Source organism: Coturnix japonica, chromosome 2, assembly GCF_001577835.2.
Source record: "Coturnix japonica isolate 7356 chromosome 2, Coturnix japonica 2.1, whole genome shotgun sequence".
NCBI lineage: Eukaryota > Metazoa > Chordata > Aves > Galliformes > Phasianidae > Coturnix > Coturnix japonica.
Window position 1 is genome coordinate 131,464,386 of NC_029517.1, and position 19,141 is coordinate 131,483,526.

The 19,141-nt window shown below is 44.2% G+C and overlaps 1 protein-coding gene across 5 annotated transcripts in view; it reads right to left on the reverse strand.

Moving 5' to 3' along the window:
* SLC45A4 (solute carrier family 45 member 4) overlaps positions 1-19,141 on the reverse strand; it is a 64,129-nt gene that overhangs the window by 28,428 nt on the left and 16,560 nt on the right. For 3 of the 5 annotated variants that reach the window (XM_015856395.2, XM_015856393.2, XM_015856392.2), the window contains exon 1: positions 18,383-18,628. The exons of the other annotated variants lie outside the window; for them this stretch is intronic. The gene's annotated coding sequence lies outside the window, so the exon portion shown is untranslated. Of the gene's footprint in view, positions 1-18,382; positions 18,629-19,141 lie in introns of those variants that run through there. 5 annotated transcript variants of the gene reach the window in all.

Below are 19,141 nucleotides of genomic sequence, written 5' to 3' on the forward strand. Positions count from 1 at the left end.
CCCATGGCTCCCTTGAACATCATACTGGCAAGTCAACTGGATAGAGAAGTACATCACTGTGTAAATTCAGACTGTCCTATAATGAAGATACTCCTCAACCAGAAATAAGCTGCTAGGAATATAACTTGGAAGATTAGTATTTAAAACACTCAATGAAGAGATATCCCCAGTATATGCATCCGAGTTGGAAGGGACCCATAAGGGTCATTAAATCCACCTCCTGGATCCACACAGGACCATCCAAAGTTCAGACCACAAGAAGAGATGATTTCACTCAGACTGACATGCATTCTCACTGCTTTCCATGATGTCTTAGAAGTCATTTTCAGGACTCCCAAAGACTTCTGAGAAGAGAAAGCACAACTGTTTGAGCCTCAGAAAGGGGTTAATGCTGGACAGTGCTCAGAGGCAGGGTACAAAGAGAAGTACAAATACAGAAATGTGTGCTCATAAAACGCATATGGGAGGAGGGAACTTGATTACGCTAGCTCTTCTTCAGCCTAATTGTGCATGCTTTACTTGAACTTTGGTCACACTGCAACAACAGTACAACCTATGGAGTAGTTAACACCTCAACAAACCAGGCAACACTGAGGACTAACCCATAGGGAAAGATGTATAAAAGCTGCTCAGATTTCTCATGATCTGTTACACTTTCACTACCCCTCACCTAGGTGTAAGCTGTAATGCAACGATATGAAGCACAGTACAACGTACTACAAGCCCGACAAGGTGATACCACAACAACCCCATGCCTCACACAGGTCGTTTGAGTTTGTGAACCACTGAAGCTGCTCAGGGAATTTACTGCCTCCTTCTGTGTTTCCACACCAGAGGAATAGTTATGTAGGTCGTATCCACAGCCCACAACATTCAGCAGTTCTCTTGTTGAGCACGATGATAAGGGCAGCACAAAGTGTACAAGAGAGATAATTACACAGCACAGTGCTGTGGGGAAATGACTTCCAGCACGTTTCCCAGCACGTTCAGGGCTTAAAGGCTGACAAGCAGCGTTTTCACATTGGTGACACTGGAGAACAGATGATGGGCGATACAGCCATCAATCCCAGAACAGAGCACAAATGGGGTTAATGGCTATTCTGCCCAAATCTGTTAAGACTGAACTATTTTTAATGCATGTTTCCAGATATCGCTTGCTTACAAGGAACAGGAATATACTGCTCTACAAGCAACTAGATATTCCAAGCCACTGCCAAAACAGATGACTTCAAGTTATGTAACGTGCAGCACAATTCAGGTAATGGCACATGCTTTATTAAGCAGTAATAAAGCTTGGCCAGTACATAGAGCTAAGTGGGCCTGATTGGATATCATTCCAGTGCCTCCTCTGAAGCTGCTAGGAAATCACTGCAGCACTTATTAGTGTAAGAAACAACTCATTTCAGCAAGGTAGGCGTGAGCTAATTACAAAATCTTACAGTCTTTAAGGCAGAAATAAGCCTGGTCTTAGGAAAATTAGAGTGAGCAAATTGAGAAGAATGGAAACTGTTCTGCCCCAAAGCTATCAAATCACTAAAGGAATAAGAAGGGGGATTGAGCTGAGGCATACTCCTGTCTCACCCTGACTTTCAAGGTATATGTTTCAATTGCAAACGTCTTTGGCTAGCAAGCCTGTAATTGCCCAGTCATTCCATTTATTTGTCAAGTTTCAGTTCTTTCTTCCAAGCTCTTCCAGAAGACGACCATGATGCTTTAGAAGTTATCTAGAATGACTTAAGTATAGCTTTAATGTTAGTATTGGAGAGAAAGGCAGCTCAAGTCTATCTGGCTTCTCCTCAGAGTAAATAAACATTTGGCTGAACACTTCCACCTCTGTGTTGGAGACAAAACATCACTTATTATTCTTTCTCTGATTAAATGCAAGGAGACTGGTTCAGCTTCAGCATTTGACTGCCTTGCAAAACGATGCATTGTTTGGACTTGGGCCTTTTCAAGAGCCAAATGGTGTTTGTCCAAGGAAATCACTAGCATAGGTCCAGATCTGACAGCAAACTGTGCTTATGCTAGAATGGCTTGTTCTGCTAGCAAGGGAAGTTTGGTCTGACGGTCTGCTGCTTACAGAGGTACACAGAAAATACCCCACCAGCCTATTATGCTTCTTACACCAAAGGTTTCTCAGTCACTTGAAGTCAGCATAAACAAGCACTTCCCCTAAAAGCAGCGGTTTGTTCTTCCCCTTCTTCACCCCCATCCTTATTCCCACCCCTTCCTGCAACACCACACAAGCGTCTGTGAAGTGAACCACACAGTGAAAGTGATCTAAGTTCAAAAGCAACTTGATAAAAGAAACAACCAAAGTGTTATAAAGACAGGTCGGTTTTAGCTGATTGCACAGATCTGCACCAAACTATTGAGGACAGGGAGAGACAACAGCAGCTAGAAGTAACGTGTTGGATAGCAACACTCCAAGCTCACATAGAAGAGCTGCCAGTGGATATTTGAAGCAGACTTATCTGCCAGGTCCAGGCTCACAGTAACAGAATTGGACCCTGGAAGTTTCTATTAAACCAGACTAACTGATGTTTTGAATCACTAGAGGTTTGCCAAAGGAAAAAGGTTAAGGCTGACTGGGTGCAATACAGAACCACATATGACATGTCCTAACGTTGAACCCATCGTTTGGGTAATCAAAGGCATTAAATCAGAACAGCATAAGACAGATTGCTTTACAAGGGTATCAAGCCAAAGCAATCCTACAGCAGATACTGAGCGAATACTTGGATAAGCAAATGATTCTGACAGCTCTCCTTGCAGTCAGGCTATATATCTGACATCCTCGAGGCCCCCAAGAAATCCAGATGAAATAAGAACAAGAGGGGGGTGCCACTTCAGTTTCAAATAGTCATAGAGCAGCTTGGCTTGGAAAGGACCTCAGAGGTCATCTAGTTCCAACCACAGTGCCACAGGAAAGAACAGAAATATATGATTGTCCTCTTGACACCAAGGAGAACATCTCCTCCACCATTTCTTCTCTACCATCCAGAGCAGCTGTGGATGCCCCATCCCTGGAGATGCTCAAGGCTGGGCTGGATGGGACCCTGGGCAACCTGGTCTGGTGGTTGGTAACAAAGCAGAAGGGTTGGAACTAGATGATCTTCTGTTCCTTTCCAGCCTAAGCCAATCTATGATCCTATCTCCTCATTCTTCATGTTTTGGGGGCCACTGTTATTTCCCCAGCCTGATTACATTACGGAGACAAAGACAAAAGCGTGTTTTTTATGAAGTTGAATGGGAACAATTCTGGGAAGCCATCTTTTTAGATGGGATCCAGAATTTAATGCGAGACAGACCGTTAGTGAGTGGATTGGATATTATACTGCTCCCTAAAGGCACAGGCTGTTTGTTACTAATATTAGATCAGATTACATTGTTAAATCACTGCTGCTGCTGTTTTTACTAGGAAACACTTCAGCATTTTTTTTTAACTGGGGAGGTAATATTATCTGATTAATCTTCTTTGGTTTTACTGCTATTTAAAGGGAAAAAAACCCAACATTTATGCTTCTATTAGCTTAGTTTATTAATAGCGATGCATTAAACAAGCAGAAAGGCTAAGAAGGTACTGACTTAAATATCAGGAGAGCATCCTACTGATTAAGTGGAATATGGAGCAGCTGGAAGCGGTGATGCTGAGCAGCACCTTCACACTACAGCCATGTCACAAGTACGCCTTACTCAGAACAGCTGGATCTCCAAGTAGCAGGATTCATCCCAAGTCAGACAGAGGTTAGAGGCACGATGGTGAGCGCTAATAGCCAACCGCATTCAAAAAGCAAAAAATAACAATCTAGTCACCACATAAGCATGAAGAACTCATTGGGACTGAGTTCTCCCAGGCCAGTATGTTGAACATGACAGTTATCTTCCATCAGAGAAGCACTGATTCATTGCTTCTCTCAGTGCAGGCAGCGGAGGAAAACAAACATAAGGCTATCATCAGAGAATATCTCCATATATCCCTAACTGGATTAACTGGAACCAGCTTACCTTCCTGCAGAAGACAGGACAGTGTGCAGCCTGGCATTGCTGGTGGTGCAAGAGCAATCCTACCTATCAGCACATCTTTGCCACCAGCATTTTTTTTTTGCAAGTTCTTTTTAATCAAAGCTGTCCTCTTGATTGCACAGGGTGGGAAATGAGTTGTATCGATGCAAATTACTCTCCAGAATGAGCAATACCCTCGACAATAGGCTGAGACTGGTGTTGTGCATGAATATACATCTGTAGAAATGAGTTAAGCTGGAGCTGTATGAGCAATGTCATCTACTCCCTGCAGATGTTACTGCACATACAATGAAGAGCACAATGCTTCATTTTCCTATACTGGTACCTTACTGATTATATTCACTGCTCTGAGAATTCACAGGCTGTACAAACTAGTTTTTCCAGGCTGTAAATGCTTAAGAAACCCAAATACTGCCAGAATGCGCATCAGACAATTACAGAAGCTATTCAATAGATGAAGGCAAGAAAGAACAGAGCAAAGATCCACATAAATTGAGTTCCTCCCGCACAGCATTACCATCTGCAAAGTCTTAATTCATTGGAATTATCTCCAATTACCAGCCCCTAAACATATTACCACCATTCAATCTCAGAAAACTACGACAAAGTCAAGCTTTTGAAAGCACCCAGAGAACTCTGTCTAGAATACTTTAATCGCCCTACATCAAGTATTACAGAACAAACCGAAAGGTATTTTAGGAGAAATTTGTATTTCTTACTCCCATCCAATGATGCCTACACCTCCTTCTGATGCAACCACGCTGCAATAGGTGCAGTAAGTTACTGCTTCCCAGCCACATAACCTCAAGTCTGACATGGGTTGGGTGGTGCAAAAAGAGGAACACTATAGGTTAAGACCAATCCTGCCAGACCAAACTTCTCATTTTTTATGATTGCTTAAATGCATCAGCAGACAAGGGAAAAGACACTGATGTCACCTATCTGGACTTCAGTAGGGCCTCTGACACAGACCCCAAAACACCCTCCTCCCCAAATTGGAAATGATTAGATTTGATTGATGGACTGTTCAATGGATGAAGAACAGATTGAGAGATCATAAGCAGAGACTGGTGGTCAATGGCTCAATGTCTGGATGGAGTTAAGAGTGGTATATCTGTGGGGATAGCACTGGAATGAGGGTGGGCAGTGATAGGACAAAGGAGAATGGTTTTAAACTGAGACAGGGGAGGTTTAGGTTGGATATTAGGAGGAAGTTTTTCATTCTATAAAATATACTTTTTAATAGACACCTTCTAGGAGAAGGGAATATAGCTCATAAGCAACACTGTGGCCAATGCAGCGTCTTTACAAACCATCTGCTTTAGCAAAGTTCAGTTGGAGCAACAGGATTCAGACAGCTGCTTTATAAACAGGCACAGAGAAAGCTTGTGGACACATTTATGATCAGCTTGATATCTACATAGTTTGATTCTTAACTAAAAGCAAATGCTATTTTAGTCATGCATTATGTCAAGTTATACCCCATTAGAACTGGAAAGATATTTACTGACACGCATGCTGCAATAACAAGAGGGTTGGCAGTTGGATGCAATACATAAAGACCTGCTAGAAGAGATTTAGAGCACTCAGACCTCCACCACTTATGACTCTACAGAACTATGAAACGCTTGGCAAAAGCTTGTCAGAATTTGGCCTTTTTTACTTAATTTGGGAATGACTGTCAGTCACTCTCATTTTACAGGATGCACAGCCTCAGCATCCACGTCACTTCAAGCAGCAGATATCTGGACTGCTCCGAAACTTGTAGCTGAGGAGCTTTTATGCTCTGCTGTCACATCAGCGCAGTCACTGGAGCAGATCTTACAGCTCACAGTCACCTAAAGAGGTAAAACTGAAAGGAAATGCATCTCGCAGTCTGGGTTTAGTCCTGTCACCTTCAGACAGTCTGACTGTGCTCTGACAGCCCATCAGCCTTTTCCAGATGCTTTCTAGCTGCAAAACAGGCAGCTGCCTTCTCCAAGAGAAGTCTCGCATAAGACACTCTAGAATCCTATAGGATTCCTATAGGGAAGCTGAATTCAGATGGAAGCAGCTCCAATCCACAGGACTGAGGTCTGTTATCAGATGATCTTAACTTCAAAGCGTATATTTCACATCCCTCAGCACAAACAGGTGAACTCGTGTCCCTTTGAATCCACACAGCAGCACTTTCCAGGGGCAGCGGTTAAGAGGAATCAACATAATGGTTTTCATCAGCTGCACTGTGGCCATTTATCATGAGCCAGCTGGGCCTGTCACCAGCCAGCCACATGGGCAGGAGGGATGCTAGCCTTAATTAGCTTGAAAATCGTTAGCTTCATGAAAAACTACATGCTCCTCTCAAACAGCAGAAGCTGACTGAAAAGCCCCTCTTACAAGTATGCTGCAAAGCATCTTAAAGGTTAATGAGTATAAAAAGATAGTGTTGCATTAGTTTCTACCGGATCAGGCAAGCTTCTCTACATAAAAAGAATATCTGAAGCCAGCAAGTCACAGCCAACATTAAGATGTACTCAAGTGATTGCATCTAGAAAAGGACAGAAGTGAGGCCTGTTGGCATAAAGAAGATGGGAATGAGAAATTCAGCCTGTACAAGCACAACTGATTGTTCAGAAAACAAAGCTCACCTATCGATTGCTTCTTTGTGCGCAGCTAATCGCATTCCAGCTAGAGCACCTTTAGCACCCTCAGAGACAGACTGAGTTTGCAGTCAGATAGCATCACAGGTAGGTGGGTAGAAGTGCTTCAGAAGCTGAATAGCAAGAGAAATACTAGAGTTTCAGTACACAATAGCAAGATGCTGAAGCGCAACAGCTGACTTGCCAATTTATCCTACTTAGTTAGCCAGTATCCTCAGAAATACATCAGCTCTCCTGTTCAGAAGTGAGTCAAGAACAGCAAAGCCCTACTTAGAGGAGTCATTAAGATTAGTCTAAATTAATAGCTTTCCATTTTCAAAAGCAACTTGGTGGTGATCATCCAGGAGATGGGGAAAAATAGTCATTATTCCAAGAACAATGGGATGAACTGAAGCCAAAATCAGTTTCTGGGATGAATGCTGTGTAATACTACCTACCCTCTTCTTTTCAAAGAGTTATAGGTCTTCAGACTATTTCTTTAAAGAATTGTTCCACTTTTAACTGAATACTTTCCCTTATCAGTTTATTCTGGTACAAGATAGCAGCTTGGCTTCCAACCCAGTTCCCATGAAAAGAGCTAACGCAGGATTCCTTTCTCCAGCATTAGGACCAGCAAAATGCATTTATAAAATGAGGTTGAGATGAAATAGAACATTTTCCCCTGAATTATTTCCCTGCTTTAAGCCACTCTATTCATTGCTTACAAGGTGTTTATAAACAAAAGCTTGTTGGCATGAATAAACTAGTTATGCAAGTTAAGGAACAACTTGAAGTGTACCTATAATATATACTTGGTCAAGTCTTTGCTTTGGTGCTCAAAGAGGAGACTGATATTACCTTAATATAGTGATGTACTTAAGTATAGAAAGTATGATACCTACTGAACTACATGGCTATTAAAGGTGGGCATCAAACAAAAAAAGTGAATGAGTGAATGAATGTAATTTGAGCAACAGTATAGCCTGGGTTGAAAGGGACTTTTAAGTTCATCCAGTTCTAACCCCACGCTACAGGTCAGGACACCTTCCACTAGACCAAGCTGCCCCAGACTCCCCATATAGCCTGGCCTTGAACCCTTCCAGGGATGGGGCATCCACAGCTTCTCTGGGCAACCTGATCCAGTGCCAACTAGAAAAAGTAGAAAGACAGAAGAACAAGAGCTTGAAGACACAAAAATAAGTCTGAAGGGCATGAAAACATCCTACTCATTTAACACAAATAAGACTTTTCAGTAGGATACAAATGCAAAAGCTGTTGAAAAGACAGTATTAAGTCACCTCTCCTTCCAAGAAGGGATTAACTTAAACAGTCCAGGAGGATTACAGTATATTCTCCATATGCTATTCGTAAGAAAGACGGAGCAGGTTCACTCCTTCCTTACCACACTCACTAACTTCCCTGTGGCTCTACAAGGTGAAGTTGCTCCTTGCAATCCTTATATATTCAGCTGTAAAGACAAGTGCCAAGCAGAGTCACCTGCATGTGCAACACATCTAGGTGTTCATCTTGATACTTAATACAAGAATAGTTCAGTTCTTGTAGCTTGTGAATAAGAAAGTACAGTTAGCACACAGCTAACAAAGACCTCAAAGTCAATGAAAGTTACTGGTCAGCACATGGAGGCATTTGACATTTTCCATGTTAGCCACTTGTCAAAGTGAGGGAAGCCCTCAGGGTGAAAGATTTCATGGCTGTTAAAGCTTGTTTTAACAAAAAGTAGCTTGTCCTCCCGAACTGTTTTACTTTGGCAGCTTTGCTAAGAACTCTGCTTAGTCATTTCAGTTTTCCAATTACTGGCTCATGTGTTTACTGTTTGAAAATCACCTGCCAGATTTTTTTGGGAGGACTAAAATTTGATTATAAAGCAATGTGCAGTTACACATAATACATATTTAAATGTTCTGGGCCCTCAGAGCCTAAATAGATTTGATATTGTTTAATGTTGCTTTGTATAACAGCCAAAATTTAATAGAGAAAACAGGGGCATCACTTCCCTGTTATGTCCTTTAAGTGAAAGGCATTTATTATCCTGCATTATTGTAATAAGGTTCTGCTCTTCCAGAAACAAACTTTAAAGGTAGAAACTGTGGCACTGAGGAACATGGCATAGTGGTGATGGATAAACTTGATGATCTCAGTAGCCTTCCCTAAACTTAATGGTTCTATGCCATTACTACCCTTAGCTCACATCCTGGTTTCTCGTCAAGTGGTAGTAGAAACTAAGTTAATATAATTAGGATTGAGAATTAAGGGTAAGTTACTCATTGATTAGGGAAAAAAATAAGTAATGCTCTCAGCATGTGCGCTCTACTGCTGACCATAATGTAAATTCTGCAAGAGAATTCCTGATGCACCTGTGAAATTCTTCCTAAATCTAATACTGTAGCTTGCACTTTCTGCAAATGACCCAAAAGACTTCTTGCTATGGAACAATCTTGGCCCACGTTCCTTTGAGGACCCAGACAGTATGTCCTTGTCTTACCACTCACACACAAAGCCTGGAGAAACAGAATGAATATAAAACATGCCACTTTACTGATGAGAGAACACTTGTCCTATAATAAACTTCAGTCAGACTGGAGCCTGACTCAAAGGGAATGCAAAGCTTTGCTAATGTCACCAGCTTTCAAAAAACAGAACTGAAATTGAATGCAAGGAAGTTTCACAGCTCCAGCATGACTTGATTTCTGCTGTTGAGTGCCCTCAGCACAACCAGAGACAGCAGTTTACTCCAAGGCAAGACATCGGGTAACCCAACTGGGTAAGAACTCAAGTCTGCCAATCCCAGATTTCTTTGCTGTATGGAAAACAACCTGAAAACACATGTGCTTTCCAGCCTGCTTTATTAAACACGATCAGATCAAGAAGCAGGCAAAGCAAAGGAACTACACTACACTTGACCATAGCCAGCAGGCCAAGCAGTTGAGAAACATGGGCACAACAGTGTTCCAAACAAGTCTCTGAAAACCTTCAGTCTCATTTCCCCCCCACCCCGACTACAACATTCGTGGCCTTCATTCTGCTTAACCTTAGAAGCAATACTGCATGTGTAAGCAGAATGAGAAATGCATCCCTTCAGTTTTTACTTCATCTTGTCAGTGCAGTACTTTGTAGGCCTTAAGCTTTTGCCATGTACACCTTAGTACAGTTTTGTATGCCCTGGCTCCACCAAGGTATATAAAATACCTTAGATAGACAGCGCTCCATATTCTGTCTGTCTATCTCTCATCTCTGCCATCTCACTCTCCCTCAAGATGTTCTAAAAGCCACTGATCCAGGACATGTCAGCTCTGAAACATTACTTAATTACTGGTGGCAGAGATGAAGCTCATCCTCCGCTCAGCTTCGGGAATCTAAAACGTCAGCTGCTCAAGTCTAGAAGAAAGAGCACACTTCATTCATCACAACTGGATTGAGCTTAAAACCACTTAAAAGACAATTTGACAACTGTTTGTGACAAGCTGGTAAAAATGCTGGTTAACTTTCAGCAAAGTTGCCTGCTAACATCTTTTGGAGGATCCTCCAGCCTGAGAAACCTCTGCCTTCACTCCCAGCTTGTAAAGATCCAGAGGGACAGAAGTTGCTCTGCCACTATATCCATCACTGAGCCGCAGGACAAGTGAGCTCAGCCACTGGATGGCCAAAGGCTGAATGAAGGAAACACATTAATTACCAAGTTACAACAGCCACAGGGAAGAGAAACACAGAGGTTAAAATCCAGGAACCGTGGACAGTTTTCCACTTGCTGGTTATTCCTTTATTACTGGAGCTTTCAGTGGTGTGAAATACCAGACTGGAGCAGATTCCTCCTACTACTATTTGGTACAATTAAGCTGATTTCAGTGGTGGTGTTAATAGTACACTGACAGTCATCCTTTGAATCCCATTAGATTGGGAACAGTGACACCAGTTTGTCACATTAAATGCATCCTCCCCACAAACACTGAGTGGTGCTGTTCATATAAGAGGCCAACAAGCTCATAAAGAGTTCTGGACTCCTGCTTTATCAGATAGGGTGGAGTTCAGAGGTTTCCAACCTTGGATTCCTGGTTGGCTTTCAGTCTACTCAAATGGTTTTAAAAACAAACTTTAGTTTATTGAAAGCCAAAAACTGGCCAATATTTCTAGCGTTATCTGAAAACATAACAGAGATAGTTATTTCATCCCTACACCAACAGTGAGCAAGAAAATGAAGCATGATAAGGGCTCTTACATAACTATACCAGGTAAGAATTAGATGGGATGCTGGACAGTCAAAGCTAAATAAGGAGCAAGTTCTTATTTGATATTGGTCACTCGGCATGTTTCCATTCATTTTCCAAGCTGCAGATGGATATGCAATATTAATGAACCAAACTCTGCCACTGGAGATAAACAGTGGTGTTGCTTTCATTTGCATAGTGCTTTCACCCTGAGCACACTAATTTAAACAGAGGAAAAGCCCCTAAAACTTGAAAGACCCATGCAAGTCATCAGGGACACGTTTATTAGTAGAATTCTATTAGGCAGACTGAAGTTACAATCACAGTCAAAGCAGTTTATTGACTTGGGTTAAGGATCCTTTGAGATATTTAGAAATACCTCCAGGCTCCTTCCAGAGCCACCCAGAAAATGAGCCTGTTGACCCAATGCTTCAGAGAGAAGCTGAAGTTCAGGGAACAGTGTGGTTGTTATCACACCAATGTTAAATTTAGGCATTAATTACAATCAGTTACTCAGTAACCAGACTTCACACAACGCTGGAGCTGACTTATTTAGGAAGTGTTAATTTAGGAGCATAGTTGATGAGGAAAAGCAAGCTCCTAAGCATGGCTCAGAGAAATGCTATGCAGTGTTGGGCTACTGGAACAAGCTGAAGGGTAGCGGCACAATGAACCAATGGTTCAGCACTGAACCTGTAAAGAGTTAAGGAGCAAAAAATAATATCTGAGGAATACAGAGTCAAGTTTCTTCACTTTTCCTATCCTTCTCTAATTTACCTCAGGATAGTTAATAGCAATTGGATACACCAAACTTTGTTGTGACATGCAACTTACATGCTTACCCAATTTGCCTTGTCCAGCATTGTTTTCTCACTGGTTCCTCATAATGTCACTGTTTGCATAGTTATTACTGTTACCAGATTTGCCCAACCTGTGGCTTTGCAGAGCTCCTGCTGTTGTAGGATACTGAGGGTAGTAAATTGATTATTTAATCTTGTTACATTCCCCGTGTTATTGCAGTGGATGAACCTGACCACAGATCAGGGAAACCCCTCACGCAGAGGGAATAAAAGACACTCACCTTCCTCGCAACCCACAGAGCAGGATGAGACACTGGAACATTCCTCCTGTGATGAGAGGCTGAGAGCTGGGACTGTTTATCCTAGAGGAGGCTTAGGGGAAAATTAGAGGACTGAGCCCAATACTTGGCAAGTTTGCCCAGTGCCAGGCAAGGAGGCAACAGGCACAAACTGGAACACAGGAGGTTCTCTCTGTACATCAGTAATCACTTCTGCACTGCACCGAGTACCAGCTGCCTAAATAGCATCCACCATACAGCTATATATTGAAGCCTAAGTCTTCTCCCTCTCTACACAGAAGTCCTAAGCAGAACAAGAGCCAAGCAAAAGAGCAAGAACAAATCTACATCAAGAGCTGACTCCCACAGCTAAGTTTCAGACAGCAAACAGGACATGTGTACTGGATATGTTAGCAGTGAAGGCGATTGCACATTTGTTTTGGGTTATTTCTTTTTTTGAACCCTTGGGAATTAGCTGGCTGGCCACGCTACTCCAAGGAGCAATAGTTCAAACTGCCAAATCACTCCTGTGGGAATTCCTAGAGCCAGACTGCACAGGCCAATGTACTCGCCCAGATATTCCCCTCGTGAAAGGGGAGGAGGATTTTTACCCTACGTGCATGACTTCTCACAAAAAAAAACCCCAAAACATCTCACAACCTCAAATCTGTTACCTGGAAGCAAAGATTCAGGACTGAGGCTCTTTGACGTTCTTTTCCTCCCATCTCCAGTCCCAGATGATCATAGGTAAATTGTAGGTAAAGCAGCATTCAGATCAAGTTTATTCTCAAAGACTGCTTATTGCATATAAGTGATGACAGGAAACATTCTGCAGGCAACACTTGCTGGGTTAAGCCACCAATTTCTGGATGTGGTCCAGGAAGAGCGATCATATATTCAAGGACAGAATGCAGAAGATAAGCATGACATGCTTTTGTCAAAGAGCATTCTGGGTTCAGCCCCCAGTTAGATCATTTATTTATCTGGCACTGAAGGGTGATAATGGCTTGTTTTCAAGTCTCCAAAATAAATGAACTATTCTGCAAGCAGAAGTAGTGCAGGCCAGCCAGCAGAGGAGAGAAAATATGCAGGGTCAGCATAACACTGGTTTCAGTTTCAGCTACGAAAACATTAGAGCTCTCATTTAAAACAAGATGAGGAAGCTAGGTTCTCTCTCTGCTCTAAGATTACCAGCTTTGCCCTCCCTACAACGCTGCCAGTGCTTACTGCAAACATCACTTACTCAGACAACCTGGAGCTAATGCTTTCCTGTATCTGTTGCTGCTTACAAACAACTAATATTTTTAAGAGCATCCTCACTCTGCTCCTCAGGACCAACAAGTTTTGTCTGCCTCCTCCCCACTGCCTTGCTACAGGAGTAGTGACAAGGGGCCATCAATTTCAGTCCTGCAGTGAGTCTCACTCTACTGCAGACCCCAAGCCTGAGATTTATGCTTGAGTAAACCACATGCCAGTGAGAGTTAACCTAAGATCAGAAGCAGCTCCCATGCCAAACCAAATTATAACCAAATGAGAGCCTCGTGTCCCACAGCTTGCCAGCATCCCTTGCCAAAAGTTTGATGAGAAAACCTGGCTGCTTCCCCCAAGTTGTTACAATGCAGTATGCCAGCTGCAAGTCTAATTGACTTTACAGCACGTGGAAATACCAACACTAAGGGGCTTTAGCTAAGCTCCCGTGTGCCAGTTTCCCTAAGGTGGTAGTTCACAGCACACAAACTACCTGGTGACTGCCATGCACTGCACCACTGCTGAGATGCCTACAGGCCAGCTTTTAACTTGAGACAAGTCCTGTCCCCTGCAGCTGTTGGAGGTCTACATTTGATAGTAATAACTCAGCTTTTTAATGCCGAGTACCTTGTTCCACCCAGAAGAGCGAGCTATCATACAGAAGCATAACAGAGCCACTTTATTCAGGTATCATTACTAGTATTCAGTCCTAAGATCCAATAGACACACAGCCCTAGCTGGAGGACACAATATTCTCCACCATCTGAAGTTTAGGGTGGTTACTAAACATACTCCGAGCAGGGCTGTGACCCAAATGCACGACGTGTGGGTAGCTGATAAGCTGCAGACTGTAGAACAGTCATCTGACCAGCAGTAGCTCACTGCAAGCATATAAAGCCTTCAGCTCACAACACACACCTCCACAGCTTCATTCTGCCTCCTTCCAATGTTGGTTTGGGACTGTCCAGGGTAATCCATATGGAAGGCAGATCTCAGAGGGAAGCACCAGTGTCAAGCTCCACACACGACGTCCTGGCAACAGACATCCTGCTTCAATTTGCTGATCATTTCTATTTTGTGCCTCTGCTTGGTGAGTTACATACACTGCTCTATTATTATGCCTATAGCTGGAATGGGTCACAGCACAGGATCTTACACAAGAGTGACCCCTGCAAGACCCACATGCAGCACAGTGCAGTTTTTCATGCTACCAGTTACTCCACAAGCTGCTAAAGCTTCCTCCTCCACCACTCAACAGCCTCACCACATCCACAGCAGTGTTCTTGGCTCATCAGCTGGGAAGTCCCACTCCAACCCAAGTCACTGTGCCTCCTTCCCACATGCTTTCACACCAACCATCCAATTACAGTGAGTCTGAACTGCAAGTGAAGCTTGATTTTTGTCTGCAGCATGACAACACCACTGCACGTGCACTGTTGCTCAATAAATATGATGTGAGGATTCCAGGGTAGCCTTGAAATAACAGAAGAGGTACAGACTGTGAGCTAAGCTCAGAAAACTGCCAGCTGCAGCTCCTTGTGATGAGAGATGTGAAGGATCTCACTGCTTCCACCCAGCATGGAAGTAGAGGGGCAGCAATACAGATGTAGAGCCCTACACATCCCAGCCTCAGCAGACAAGCAGAGCTGTATTAAGTTACCAAGCCCTAACTTCCTAACTGTCAGTGAAGCCAAGACTGGAGTGAGTTTAAAGGTAATTAACCTGAGGTCACAGCCCTACAAGATGGGTCCAAACTCAGCTTTCACTAAGCTTGTCAGAGCCCGAACAGGAATAAAGGCAGTAGCCAATATGAAAAGCTTTCTGGGGCAACACTTTCACACCGCCAATGAAGGCCATCTGCAAAAGAGATCCATCCTCCCATATACTACTGCACTGCTTTAAGCTGACAAGTGTGAAGCGTACACCAGATGATTTAGAACACAGAGCTGAGATGTGTTTTGCATTGGAGTGCAAGCAGTCCCCATAGCATCCAAACAAGATCACAGCAGCAGATAGTGCTCATTCCTCTCCCAACTCCCAAGAAGCTGCAGCTCCTGCAGGAGCTCACACATTATGCAAGAGGGTTATCTCCAAAAACATACATTCTCGGTCTTACTGGAAATGCCTCAGCTATATGTATATATATACATATATGTGTGTATATATATATATATATATATATATATTTGAGCAAGGAAAGGATGGCAGTTTTCATAGTGATTACAGGGTGCACTCTCAGCAGCTTAAGGTACCGTTACCCTGTGGCAAAGAAAACCCAACCCACCAAACACCTCTGGAAGCGTTTACAGCCCAAGTGCCAACTAAATACCTTTATCTCTTATCTGAAACCACTTTTCCTTATTTAGGAGGGGAACATTTAGGCCTGTTGAACATTTCACCAACCCAGTATAATCATTAAACAAACCGAACGAGGAAGACCTTATCTTTTGCAATAATGTTGTGGGGGGAGAAAAAAAAATAACAACCCATAACACAAGCTTTGCAGGTCCTGCATTTAAACAGAAGAGTCACAGCACATCAGCAACCACTCCTGCCAAGCACTTACAGAACAGCTCAAGCTCTACAGGCAAGCAGCAAGTATTCACCAGCGCTTTCTTTGACCTGAAGCACCGGCTCGAGCCATATTTCATTAAATATTTTAGTAGCGCTGTCTGAACCAAGGCAGCAAAACATGACGCAAATCACACTGGAGCAGGTTTTACTTTGCAGAGCAGCAAGGATATACACTGTAACAGTGATTTCTCCTTCTGAATTCTCAGAATGCTGCAGTTATCCCTGTGTGTGTTCCACTTTCAGTGCTGCCTACCATTGTGGTTTCACATCTTGCAGTAGGAGGAGAAACTGCCTCCTCTATCCAACACTCAACATCCTGCAATGTTTTTTCTAGCCCTTCCCATTTGCCATTAGCTGCAATAGCCAACTCCAGCAACATTAACTCACTCCCTGCATCCTGGAGTCCTGGCTAGGTCTTCTCTTGATCCTTCCTTTTCTTCCTCTATTTATGAAGACCACAGCATGCCAACCTGCTTGGACCTGCTACATTGGAACACTGTCCCAATGGGAGAGTCATTTTCAAGGTCAAAAGCAGTTCCTACACCTGCTAGATGTGCTAAGTGCAGGCATCTCAGAGCTGCAAGTCCCTGGCAACGTGATCTTAAAGAAAGCTACAGCTTCCAGGAGAGATTTATAAGAGTTAAGTGCTAAATCATTTCTTCTTCTTCCTCCCCCCCCACCGTACCAAACTAGGTGAGATGAGACTCCATTGTTTTATGGCACACACAGCGATCAGGTTACAGATTAAACATGGAATTATTCAAATGGCAGACTATTTAAGTTTAATAGTCTAGAAAACTAAACAGACTTCCATTTTCAGGCCCTTTGTCAAGACCTTTTCCAGCAGAACCCCACAGGAGCCACCTCTTTCTCACCCCATCCTCACCTCATTAGGGCTCAATGCTCTACCCCAAAACACCACCTTCATTCATCCCACCCCTCCACCACATCTCCCTCACCTTAAGTCTCCCTAAGATTCCCTTCCCTTGACTCCTACCTCCCTCATCCTAAATCATCTCACAACAGCTTCTCACCCTTCTTCACCTTCATGGTACCATATTTCCCCTCTTCCCAGCCTCACACTTTTCTCACCTTTGCAACTGTGTACAGGAGACGCATCTCCCTTACTCCATAACTCCCAACCCCCTCCTGACCTTCATGGTCCCTGTCTCCCTCACCTCAAATCCTCACTCTGCCTTCCTCACCTTCACAAAACTCCATCCCTCTACCTGCAGCTCATCAACTCTTCCTTACCTTCATGATTCCATACCTCCTTCATCAGATCCTACATCACAGCTCCCTCTGCATCTCTGTAGTTCCATGGCTTTATGACCCCAAATCCTCATCCTGCATCCATGGTCTTTATAGCCCCACATCTTTCCAACCCACCCTGACTGACCTCCATGGTCCCATTTCTTCCATCCCCAGTCCTCACTCCACATTCATCACCTCCCCAACCCCACACCTCCTTCACCCCAATCTCCCCAGCTTTTCCATCACTTTCATGGCTCCATACCTCAGTCATCCCAACCCCTCACTCCACCTTCTTCACCTCCACAGCCCTACATCTCCCTCACCCTATTCTTAATCCTTCCTGACCTTCACAGCACCTTACTTCCCTCATCCAAAGTCCTCACCCCACAGCCCTTCCTCACCTTCTCGCAGCTCTAAATCTCTCACCCTAAATCTCCATAACCCTTCCTGACCTTCATGGTCCCACATCACCTTCACCCTCATTCCACCTTTATAACACCCCATCCCTCACCCCACAGCTCTTCCTCATCTACATAGTTCCATAGCTTCCTCACCCCATCTTCACAGCCCAAGCTCTCACAAACGTTTCCTGACCTTCACGGGCCCATATCTCACCCCACGTTTCCATCATTCTGCCTTCATGACCCTACATATTTCTAACCCTAAGTTCCCCCAGTCTTTCTTTACCTTCACAGTTGCACATTACCTGAGTTCCCTCAATCTTTCTTTACCTTCACAGTTGCACATTATACTCATCCCTGTGAGTCACCCCACGTTCACAACCTTAAATCACTTCTAATGTCTCCCTAACCCTTCATAATGCCTTATTTCCCACACTTTAAACATGCACCTTACAGCTGTCCAACCCTTCCTCATCTTTATGGTCACACACTTCATCACCCCAAGCCCTCACCATCACAACCCCAACATCCCCCTCACCCTAAATCTCAACCGTCCCTCACCTTCATGGTTTCATCACCACCCAGACAAGTTCACCTTCACAACCCAGATCTCACCAACCCCTCCTGACCTTCACTGTCCCACATCTCCCTCACCCCACCTTTTTAACCCTCCAGTTTTATCACCCTTCCCCACCTTCACAGCCCCCACATACATCTCCTTCACAACCTCCCCAGCTCCTCATCTTCACCACACCATCATCCCCCTCATCACATCCTTTCACCATTTCCAAGGTCCTCCATCTTCCTCAGTTAAACCCTCACCTCCATAACCCCCCATCCACCACCCAAACCTCCCCAACCCTCACAGTTCCATATCTCAGCCATCCCAACGCCCCCATTCCACCTCCCTCACAGCCCCAATTACCTCAGCCTCCCCCCCCCCCACCACCTCCTTCTTACCTTCCCCCGGGTCTCCCCCTACACCCGGGACCTGCTCCGTGCGACGGGGGGGGAGGCTGCGACGTTACCGTGAGGTACCCGCTGTGACCGGCGGGTGGGGTGGGGAGGGGGAAAGGAGGAAGAAAAGGGGTGAACACACTCACGGCGGCACAAGCGACCGACACCGGGCACCAGCGGCCGCTTTATACCGGGCTCCTCGGAAACCCGCTCCCGCTTCCGCTTCCGCCCCCTTCACGCCCCCACCCCTCTGCACTTGGGGGGGTGGTCATAAATATGCATTAAGGGGGCGTGGGCAGAGGGTTCCAGTGTTTTGGGGTGGGGGGTGTTGCTATGGAGAAGGGAGGGCGGGCTATGGGGGCGACCGGAGTCCCCCCTCAGGACGTTGTCTCCTGTGGGAGGTGGGGCAGCAGGTGGACGGGGGAGGGACGGCGAGCTCCAGAGAGAACCTATATTTATATATATATATAATATATACATGTATATAACCTGAATTACTTCAGTCCCTCAGCCTTAATAGCTCCGATTTTCATTACACAAACGGGGACGTGTTGAGGTAGCATGTGAGCGGCCTGTCGAATGCACGTTATATTGCATAAATGCACATCGGATTGCATAAGTGTAATTGTTTTCTGTTCCTTGACACGCTGTTCAGTATATGTTCCAAAACAATTTTTCCCCCCCCCCCCCTCCATCCTCTTGTGAACTTCTTTCCCCTGCAGATCATGAATAATAAACCACAAAGCATTGCAGGCTTTGGGG